Consider the following 12494-nt stretch of genomic DNA (forward strand, 5'->3'; position numbering starts at 1 on the left):
TACGTAGCATTAACGTGCATGGATACTTAGAAGATAAAAGAAGTAATATTAATGAGAGTTTGATAAAACGATTTTGGTCACAAGAACATGTGCAATAAACCTGTAAATTAGTTTATTTAATCAACAAAAACTATTCTGTACAACTACACATCATTTAGAAAGGGCAGTTCTGACATTAACATGATAATAAATAATTTTCATCGTCGACAAGATATGGTTAAAATCCTAACCAAAAACGAGCCTTAAAATCTAACAGTAATACATGCAAAATATAAATAAAACGTCTTAAAATAATTCTATTACTTCGTTTGATTAAAGTTAAATTACTTCAATCATTATGAACTGATTACAAACTTTCATCCAGAGATCTCGGGTTCTAATTCCGGTCAGGCATAAAATTTTGCAAGCGCTACAAAATCCCATTTCTACATCTCCATCTACAGGCTTCAATTCTTCATGGTGAATTAATTCATCAAAACAAAAAAAATGTAGATTTGCAGTATACAAGTTTGTTTAATATGACTAACTTGTGTGTGGAAATGTGAAAAATTTGCAACGTATAATAAAATATGTCTGATGTGAATTCAAAACACGAAATATCTTAATGGAATAAAGAATTGCTGTTTTTTTCTCTACGTGATGTGGAAATTAATTATAAAACAAATAATATGCAAGTAATTTAAGCTGCAGGTGTTTATTTATACTGACAAAAAAGTAATTATGATAAGTGCAAAATTATTAACAATTTTTCTAGATATTCAAGCAATAACCCAAAAAAGGAAGAAAATTCTCGAACTATCGACTCGGTATTGATAACCTGAAGAAGAGAATTAATTAAGGTAAGAGTTTCGACTAGTTTCCTTGTCGAATGACGTTTATGTGGCGTTGGAAAAATATTATACTGAATAAGTTGACCCTACTAATGGTAGAGAAGCATCATTCCGGTTGACGGAACTTTGCCAACTCTCGGGTGCTTTGTAGTATTTTTTGAAATTACAACATTTTACTTCATTAAAAATTCAGAATGGAATAAAATTAAACGATACTTCAGACACTTAAAAGAAACATTAAGATGAAACAAACCTTTTTGAAAATAATTCACATACGGTTAAGTCTGCACTTGTACGCGTCTGTGTATTTGTGTGAAACACGTACACAAAAAAACTGTAACAGACAGTTTACGTTTATTTTGATTACCACTCTACTTATTTCTGATATCCACAATGTACTTCATTAATTAATGACCAATAAAATATAATTAATTTATGTAATTAATAATTTATTTTTTTATAATTTACATAACTATTTTGGATTTACAGCAAACTGCATTCCCAAGCGTGATAAATATAACTGAAGTTACAGGCCTACGAATTATTAATCACAATAATTAGTGATTACAAAAAAAAAAACTGTATTTTTTAATCGATTAATTGTTTATATTAATTACGTTAAAACCTATCAAAGTTTGACCTTCAGAAAAAAATTATAAGAAATAAATCTAACGAAAGATTGAAAGTTAAATTACAAAACGAATTTTATTTTATATTTAGGAATTAATAATATAATATCTAACAATCATAGGCACTAAATCTATATATGTAAAAATGTTAAGTTCGTTTGTGTACGCTTCAAAAACTCAAAATGTTCTGCACCGATTGAGCTCAAATTTTAGCACCATATATAACCCGCATCAAATATTGTTTTCATCTATTTTTAATAAATCTATCTATCTATTTTTAATTTGTACATTTTTAATTTGGAAATGTAAACAAAGGAAAACCAATCCGATCAATGCAAGATGGCCGCTGTCAAACACAACGACCAAATTTCTTTGAATTATATTTAACAGCTAAAACATCTGTATTTTATTTTTTTTTAAACACGATAAAAAAAAAATTTAGCACGATATATAACCCGCATCAAAGATTGTTCTCATCTATTTTTAATAAATCTATCTATCTATTTTTAATTTGTAGAGTTTTTTAATAAATAAGAGTCTAATAAATCAGATGGAAATGTAAACAAAGGAAAACCAATCAGATCAATGCAAGATGGCCGCTGTCAAAACAACGACCAATCACAAAGAGCCCGTATGGCCGTTGCCAATGTAAACAAAATCACAACTGATTAAGTAACAACAAATTTCTTTGAATTATATTTAACAGCTAAAACATCTGTATTTTATTTTAAAAAAAAACTCCAAACAAAAAGAAAAGCCACCAAGAAGGATGAGTTACAGTAAATAAATTAAAACACCCAACATTCTTATAGCCCAGATAGACTTAAGATTATGCAAACAAAAAAAGTCGAAATAACCAAATACACAGAAAATAATATCCCTACATAATGACCAAAAAATCCTTTGTTAGGTTAAATATTCACTTTTGTCTGAATTTTCAGAAGGCATTTACAACGAAGCATTGATAAATATTGAAGACAAGTGCTTAGCTAATAAAGTGCAAATAAAGTTCTTAGTCAGTTGGGAATGCCAGAACCCACCCGAACTGCGATTGCTTCATTTGATGTGGATTTACGCCGTGAATAGAGTTACAAAATTGGTGATCTTCAGTCATATGTCCAATCAAACATTCCCAAATTAACGCTTGAACAGAAAAGCATTTATGATCGCATAATGCAAATGATAAATGACGGAGTTGGGGGACCTTCTTCTTGGATGCCCCAGGAGGAACTGGGAAAATATTCTTCATTAGATTAATTCTAGCAACGGTTCGGTCAAAAAATGACATAGCCTTAGCTCTTGCTACGTCTGGAATAGTTGCGACATTGTTACCAGGTGGAAGGACTGCGCATTCAGCTCTGAAGTTACCATTAAACATGCAAATCATCGAGACTCCCACGTGCAATATTTCCAAAGCATCCTGTATGAGAAAAGTATTACAAAAATGTAAACTCATTGTTTGGGATGAATGCACGATGGGATAAAAAATCGTTTAAAGCTCTTGATCGATCGTTACGAGATTTGCGTGGAAACGTTCAACCATACGGGAATGCTTTGATATTGCTCGCAGGAGATTTTAGGCAAACATTGCCTGTAATTTCTCGATCGACACCAGCAGACGAAATAAATGCTTGCCTGAAATATTCAACACTGTGGCGACACGTACGTACATTGCAGTGGACTACGAATATGCGTGTCCAGTTGCAGAATGATCCATCAGCTGAGGTATTCTCACGACAGTTACTGGACATTGGAAACGGACAGCTGCCAGTCGATGAGACGTCTAGACGAATATCATTTCCTGATAATTTTTGTAATTTAATAACATCGAAAGAAGAACTGATCGAAAAAGTATTTCCTGATATTCAAATTAATCATAGAAATCACGACTGGCTCAGTGAACGAGCTATCCTTGCCGCAAAGAATACAGATGTCTGTCAACTTAATAATGTTATTCAATGCAGCATTCAAAGTGAGGAAATTACATATAAATCTATAGATACCATTGTGGAAGCAGATTAATTATCCAACGGAATTTTTAAACTGCCAGGGATGCCACCACACATATTAAAATTGAAAGTAGGTGTGCCAATTATCCTGTTGCGGAATATTAATCAGCCTAAACTCTGCAAAGGCACGTGACTTGTAGTTAAGAAATTGATGAATAACGTAGTGGAAGCAACGATTTTAACGGGGCCTTTCAAAGGTGAAGATGTCTTCATTTCTCGAATACCCATGATCCCGACCGATACACCAATTGAATTTAAAAGATTGCAATTCCCAATTCGATTGACATTTGCAATCACAATCAATAAAGCTCAAGGTCAATCTTCAGAATTGTGTGGTTTAGATTTAGATGCGGATTGCTTCTCATATGGACAACTGTATGTGCGTGTTCCCGAGTCGGCAAACCAGATAGCCTTTATATCTACGCAGACAGTGGAAAAACAAAAAATATTGTATATCCACAAGTATTGCAAAATTAAACTTCTATGAAACGTATGCTTTGTTTTGTTTCTCATTTCTCATCCATGCAACCACAATGTGCCACAGCGAAGCGTGGCGGGTGCAGCTAGTTAGTAATAAAAGTTATTTCATTATAAACATCTACTTGTAAAATAAATTACTGTTCATAAAATTCAAATATTCAGTGTATGTTTGTAAAACAAATAAAAAAGATTTCATCATTTCAACCGTTGTCCTAGTTAAGATTTGCAGCAATGTTATAAATTATTCATTTTGAGAAAGGCTTCCCAGTTCAAGTTGACGAAATGAATTCTCGATTGTTTTTGGAAGTTATTAATTAAGTGAACTTTCAATGGTTTTTTTAAACGTAAATACGGAATTAAGATTCCTATTTTCATTCTTTAAAAATATGAATAATAAAAAATAGGTTATATTACAATTTAATCTACGTCTAATATTTCCGTATTATTACTTTGCGTTTTTACTTTAAATTTTTTCTGTTAGACATAATTGATGATAAAATATTGAGATAAATAAAATAAATCCATATTGTTAAGAAAAAAAGCGAATTAATTTATTTTAATTGAGTAAAAGAAAATCATAAATTATTTTGTTTTTGAACACCTGGAACCAGACTGCTATATCAAACATTCTGGGTTCATTTTCACCAGGATCTAAATGTTTATATTAATAATAGAACTCTTGTAATTTTAAATTAAGCAATAATTATTTCTTTTATTTGTTATATTTACTTGATAATTAAAAAAAAAAAATCTTTTTCATTTCAATAAAACTTCTAACTACTGCAAGTTCAAGTTTTTATTTGTGTGTGCGTATGTGTATGCAATAAGAGAGTGGGTGTATTGTATGTACAATACTATACGAGGTGTTTTCTTTAAAAAGAAAAATAAATAAAACTCTATAGCGTAGTTCACATTATGATATCCTAACACGCTCCGTAAAAGTGATTTTTTTTTTGCCTGCATCACATCCTATCTGTGATACTGAAAATTACATTACGGTTAAAATCAATTGACCAAAAAAGCAATCTCTTCTGATGTTGGGCAGACAATTTAATATACTTTAGGGGTCATGTTCGCAGTGTGTTAGTGAAGTTTCAGTAAACATTGCCGTGGCAAAACGTTATAACCCAACTAACCCGGCCTAACCTCAAACCAAACGCAATCCACCATCATCGTAATGAAATAATTATAGGTCAGTCTATAATTTCCATCAAACAATCAGATTTGCAAATTCAGTTTAGTTTGTATTAACTTTTTTCTCCAATACTACGGATTAAATAACCAATAACAGGGATAAATATATAATTAAAATACAATATAATTCTTGTGTTAACAAAGGGAGAATAGTTGATAAAAAATGAATTTGTTATTTGTAAAATTACGTATGACATTATACTGTCAAATATCTGCAATATAATAGATTAAAAAATATATATGCATATATATCATATATATGTGCATATATTCGCGCATATTAATGATTATCTGAAAAGAAAATTAATAAAGTGAATTTTGTGTATTCGATTAATTAATTAAATATTCTTATTAAGGATCTCAGTTAGAAAAAACGCTAATATAGTATATTTCACCTCCTATATTTCTATCAGCCATATTTCTTTTACAAAAAGTCATGTATACATCTTATTTTTCCCGATAGATGTAACAAATCGAAGAACACACTAAATAATATTTACTAAAATAATACCGAAATTAAAAAAAACAAAAAAAAACATATTTTTTACGTATTTAAAAAATGTTTAACTGTCAGATGCCATAAGCGTAACGGTTGCAGCTGATCTGGCAAGAGACAAACATCAATTCTGAAAAATCATGAAGGATATTCTCAAATATAAGTAACAATTCATTGAAGCAGATGGAAAGTAAGCGGTGAAGTGACATTCCATTGCTTTCATTATTTACCCGAATATACTGTTGCGCTTCAGCTTGGCCAGCCTACTAAAATGGATGTGCTATTCGGTCCGAAAGGTGACACCTTCAATCTGTTTACAATAGGAATTAGCTGGTTTAGTGAATATTATTATCTTTAGAGGAGGCATACTTCTCTTGTATCTGGGCGCTTGTATTTCAGATGTATCATAGAAATCAGAAATACTACATTAGATACTGTATATTAGATAGCACAGTTCTTTAAATATTAAAATAATTGATTATTGAAATAATAATGAACTGTGAAAAATATATACGTAGTTTAGGGAACATGAAAATAAAACAAATTTTCATGTACGCATGTAACGAACGGAACGATTGCAAGGTTTATAAAGGAATACCTTCAACAATGGGAAAATCAACCAAGCGGCTTAGAAAAATTCATCATTTAGAATATAATTTAAGAAAAACATAACACTAATATATATATATATATATATATATATATATATATATGGTATAAAAAATTGTATGATTTAAATTTAAAGTGATCTATCAAAAAAATGAAGAAATAGTAAAAATTCAGGTAGAATTCAAACTTAAATTTGATTTCAAACTGTAATTCAAAATTAAATTGTTTATTAAATTCCTTCAAACAATCACCCGAAATATAGCCAAGACTATGTATTAGTTTTCAATCTCCAACACTTAAAAGACATCGGTACATTCGTTCATAAATATCAAGATTAATAGCTTCTTAAAGCTGTTAATTATAGGCTGAAGAATTTTCCTCAAAAACTGTGATTAGAAATAACTTTGTAAATCATAACGCAAAAATTGCGATATTCTAGTTATTATCAATATTGATCAACGTCTCTTTTCGTTTAGACAAAATTAATTTTATATTTCATATTAAAAGAGATTTACTTGTAAAAAATAAGTAATTAAAAATGACCAAACCAGTATTTTGTGTGTATATATATATATATATATATATATATATATACATACACCCTTTTTGTTCAGTAATCACGTTGTTTACAATCATCTTAAAAGTAACTTTTTTCTACTTTAAGTGAAGTTATGAATGCCCAACTTTGTTTTCATGTCCGATGAAAGAGCTCTCAAACAACTTTGTTTTCATGAAAAGTACAGAATGTTAGTAATGCACTCATTGCAAAGGCAAAAAAAAGGAATGAACAGAAACTTTTTCTTTTTGCTTTTGTCAATATTCTTTAATATTTGCAATTCAGAAGAGAAATATTCTTCTTTTTCAAAAGTAAAATTATAATAGTAATATTAAAATAAGTTTAACCACTTTTTCATTCCAAATCATAAAATTCTTTATTAGTAACTTATAATCTGTTACAAAAGTATTATTGTTATTCTGAAATAAAATTCTGGGCGATTCTATTTTTAACTAATATTTTAAATTACGTAATGATCCAAATCAAATGTAAAATAAAATTTATTGAAACTATATGTTCAAAAATTAATTTTAGATTCTTTTGATGATACGTTTATAAAATTAAAATAAAAAGATCTATTCAGTGATTTACGAGGAATTTAACAAACTTTCAGGAACCCTTCTACTGGAAAAATAAAGAAGAAGAGAGTTCCGAAACGCTTCGTTAGAAAGTGTCAGCTGGTGAAAGATTTCGCCCTCATTTCTGCGCCTTCTGTGATATTAACAGACTGTAATTCTTAGAAACTAAATTAAAGGGTAAATTTAGTAGTTTTGTATGAAATATGACCTGAAAATTTAAAAAAAATAATATAAAGCAGAAATGTATTTTTAGTCATTTTTCAGAAATCTGGGGTAAAAGATAAAACATTTGGTTTGAAAAACGCACTATTTTATGTTTCGAATAAAATAAAATTGTTAAGTGGGTGATACACGCATAAAAGTTTAAAATAAACGTTTACAGAAACTAAATAGAAACGTTCAACTTTTTTTTTAATTTATTAAAAACACATTAAAATGTGTCATATTTTAACTACGTATTAAACGAAACAAAATTTTCTTCATGTAAAACAAATTAATAAAAACAAGAGGTATTTAATAATTAAAAAAAACAAGACTGTCAAGAAATTTTTTTTTTCGTTTTTGTCAGTTTATTAATATTTGACTGTCTTTTTGGCAGCCTATATAAACATTGCCTTTAATATCGGATAATTACTAATACAGGATAATTAAAGAGCGTTTGGGTGACAATTTTGTATATACTATAACTTTATTCTTTATTTTCAAATTTATCAATTTATTTAAACATACACGCGTAATATATATATATATATATATATATATATATATATATATATATATATATATATATATATACACACACACACAAATTTAGCTTATGACACTCCAGTAACGTACGGCAAGGAGTCATACATCTAAATCGGCTCAGCTGTTGAGCTGCTACGAAGGAACAAACACACATACATACATGCACCCTCCACACATACATACATACAACACCCTTTTTAGGAAGTCGTGTTTAAGGTATTAATTTCTTTTTAAGTAAGGCTTTTAATTACGAAGCGGTAGTATAGTCCTAATTTTTTACGTAATTGTGTTTGAATATTAAAAAGACTAAGCAATAAAAAACAAATTTCCATTTTCGATATTTATTTTTTAATATACTAGAAACTTACTTTTCTTCTCTTATTTTAAGTATTTTGATGAACGCACAAAAAATTAATTACAGATTTACACTAAAAAAAAATTATTTTTTTTATATATTCGTTTTATAATAATCGTTTGTTTTATTTTAATAGAATCTTATTTAATTTGAAAACAAAATATACAGAAGTTAAATTATTTATAACTTGATGAAAATTAATCAAATCATCATTTATGTCTAATAGAGTTGTGAAATGACCATTACATTTCGTCTAATAAAAGAAAAATAATAGAAATTTATTTTCTAAACAGAGAGCCATTTCGAAATCACTTTATTTGGAAATACTTTCGAAGACAATATACATCGATGTGCTTATTAATAATCTTCATCAATGCACATTTTAATTATTTAAATTCAAATTCATGATGCCATAATTACCTTCCTTCATGATAATAAGTTACTTTATAAGTAAAAATACCTGACAACCCGATTATTTTTATACATTTTAATTCTTGGATTTGCTGGATTTTTTTTTACGACGTTGAAATTTATAAGAATTAGTGCGTTTCTTAATATTGTAGATATTTTCAATTTCTTATAGTACCGATGAAGAATATTAAGTACTTAAACTGAAAACACTGAAATATATCAGATTCAGATCAGGTGACAGACTGACAAAATACATAAAGACCTGCTTTAATATTTTACACCTAAAAAATTTAATTTTTAAAGAAGATAAGAAACATCTTATATATTATCAATTATTCAAAACAAGTGACAAGGTATTTTTTTATGTTTTCTATTCATGTATATTTTATCTATTTTTCGCTTCGCATCTTTATAACTTTGAAATTGACTAAATAACTTTGATTACCGGGAAGATTTTACAATAAAGTTAATTCTTAGTAACATTGATATTAAACATTCTTAGTAAACATTGATATTAGGTGTCAAACTGCACCTAGTTTTAGTACATTCTAGGTCGTTTGGAAGATTGATTAACGTTCAAGAGAAATTCTAAAGTTAGCTACGTGTTTTATGATGATTTTTTTATATTTTACAACAGAAAATAAAAATGTTAAATTTCTGCAGATATCAGATTGTACAATACGCAATGTTGAAATAGGCAATACTTAATTATGTGAAGTTTTACAATATGCTGGTTTTTTAAAATTGTAATGCCTTTGGCAGTGATTGTATTGAAGCAGACACAATGAATAGAACATTAGGATTTGGTAAAAACCAATCACAAAATTAGGAAGAATCCTTGAAATGTTGTTGCACCTTAAAGATTTTTAAGAATTGGTGTAAGCATGAAGTATCCAACAAAAATAATTAACTAAAGTAATTAAATCTGGAAAGGAAACTTTAGTATCAGTTGTTCAGTTTTACCCTATAGTTATGATCATATGTAGCATACACTTATGTTTTCTTTGTAAACCAACATCACCTAAGCTTATAAGATGTTTTGCAAATTTTAAAGATGAATTTTTCAGATTTGATAATATAAATATATATAACATTTATAATACATAAATAAAAATGAAGATTTTTATAAACAAATAGTAATGAAAGTAGTACCTGGGTGTTCATTTTTGGATTCTACATTCATCTGTATAAAAGATTTTGCGTATTCTTTAACCTGATAAATAAATACAGATTTCGTAGAAGTAGATTTTTAATAAAATAAGGGAAAATGCTACGAAATATAATACAATAAATAAATATATTAAAAATGAACTGTAAAATTAAAACAAAAATTATATATATATATATACAAAATAATAACTCTATTCTTTGGGTTAGACAAATATAAAAAAACCAAATAAGTTAAAAAGTTTTCCAAATTAATAGAAAATTTTCTAATGCAATTCATTAGGTCAGCAAACAAACAAAAACAAAAGCAGAAAACCTCGACGTTTCGTCCAAGATGTAGAACTTTATCAAGACACACTACAAATGACAAAAAACAACACCAGCAAACACTTATAAATCCTCCACCACCCAATTTAAGAAAAAACCAAAACCCCCAATACTAAAAAAGTTATCATTATCATAAATACTCCCACCACCATTCCAATGATAACATTAAGTTACAACCCAAACAAAAAATACTAATCCTAAATTAATAAACGTAAACTACAAAAAAAAAAAAACAAAAATACACAACTAATTTTTATCTATTAAAACACATTAGCATGTATAATACTTAAATCAAATATGTCCGTTCTATTATGTATAGAATTTATATTTATTTTTGAATATAAATTCTATAAATAATAGAACGGACGTATTGTAATTATGAAAATATTAATTTATCTTAATTAAAATTAATTATCAATTCTTAAATCATATAAATTGTACCAAGCATTTCTTTTCAAATATATATATATATATATATATATATATATATATATGTAAACGATAAATGATGATAATTTTAGAAAACAGAAGAAAAATTGTTTAAAGATTTAAAAAAAATAGAACTAATAATACTTCAATACCATAAATATTACGAAGAAATCTTTCAGACCCTGTGCAATAACCTGAAACTCCCGATATCTTGGATGCACAAAAAAATATAACAGGTAATGGAACGAAGTAGTATTTCTTAAACTTACCTTAAGAAATTATTTTAGGAAATAGGCATTATTTAGAGTTACGTAATCCTCAACATTTTGGTGTTCATTTAATAAATTTTATTAGAATAGCTTTCTACATAATAGTATCTTCAAAACTTTTGAGAACTACAAAAAAAAAATTATTTAAAAGTTGGATATAATTAACATTCTTTTGTAGGGAAAAACGTACAATAATGGTTTTTCAAGCATCTCAATCTCTAAAAAATTCATTTACGCTAACCTAAAATAATAGTAGTATCAGTGTTTTTTGTTGTGTATGTTTACACAACATTGGCTCACCACTCTTCTCTATTTTAGGCTGACCTTTTTGTATGAATATAACTTCTTTCTAGACTACCTTAATATCATCGAGCAGTTTTCATCTTCGTCTTCTTCTCCCTCTCATACCGTTCATTGTATCCTCTAAGACAACATTTCGTAGAACATGTCCTTCCGTAGAACATGTCCGATCCAGTTTCTTTTTCTATCACTCAAAGTATGCATAAGTGATCCACCCGCACCCACTTCTCTAACATCTCATTATTACTAATTCTGTTTGATCACTTGATCTACATTCCATATGAAAGATTCGTTGAGTCTTTTTCTCGGATGTTTATCATGCTTACTACACAATAAGCTTCTCTTTCTATTGAAAGCCTCTTTTCCCATTGCAATTTTAGGTTTTATTTTCTTTGTGCACATCACAGATAATGCTTCCAATATATTTAAATGACTCCACCTATTCAATTTCATCTCATTCTAAGTTAATTAATTTTTTTTCTTATCCTTGCCATCCATCATAGTTTTCTTATTACTGATTCAAACTGATAATTTTAGAAAACAGAAGAAAAAATTGTCAAAGATTTTTAAAACCAACTAAAAAATACTTCAATATTATAATATTATTATATTATTTTTATATTGAATACGTTACATTCAAACCAATGTTCTTCCATACTAAGTTTATAAGTTAATAACCATTTCTAAAGTCTTAACTCAAGATAGCAGTAAAAATAATTACGTTCATATCGGTTAAACTTTTGATATTATTATGTATTGACAAACCGTAAAATTAAAAAAAGAATGTTTAGAAATGAAATTATATGACATTTATTATAGCTCCCAAACACAAGTTCTTTAAAATTATATTTTTAATCGCCAAAGTAATTTTCCAATAATATATGCCACGAACATACACTAATGATAAATTTAAAACCGAGGTAAAATTGAATTTATATTAGTAAAAGATAATAATTAAAAATAAAATGATTAGAAAATTTGAAATAAAAAATATTTTTTTTTAATCATATATAAATTGGTTGTAAGAAATTAAACTTTTTCTTTACCGTAAAGGTCTCGGTCTCAAGATATATTTTAAATCTTAAACACCCAATTATTTTACTCATAT

This window comes from Lycorma delicatula, chromosome 5 (genome assembly GCF_047948215.1).
Source record: "Lycorma delicatula isolate Av1 chromosome 5, ASM4794821v1, whole genome shotgun sequence".
Lineage (NCBI taxonomy): Eukaryota > Metazoa > Arthropoda > Insecta > Hemiptera > Fulgoridae > Lycorma > Lycorma delicatula.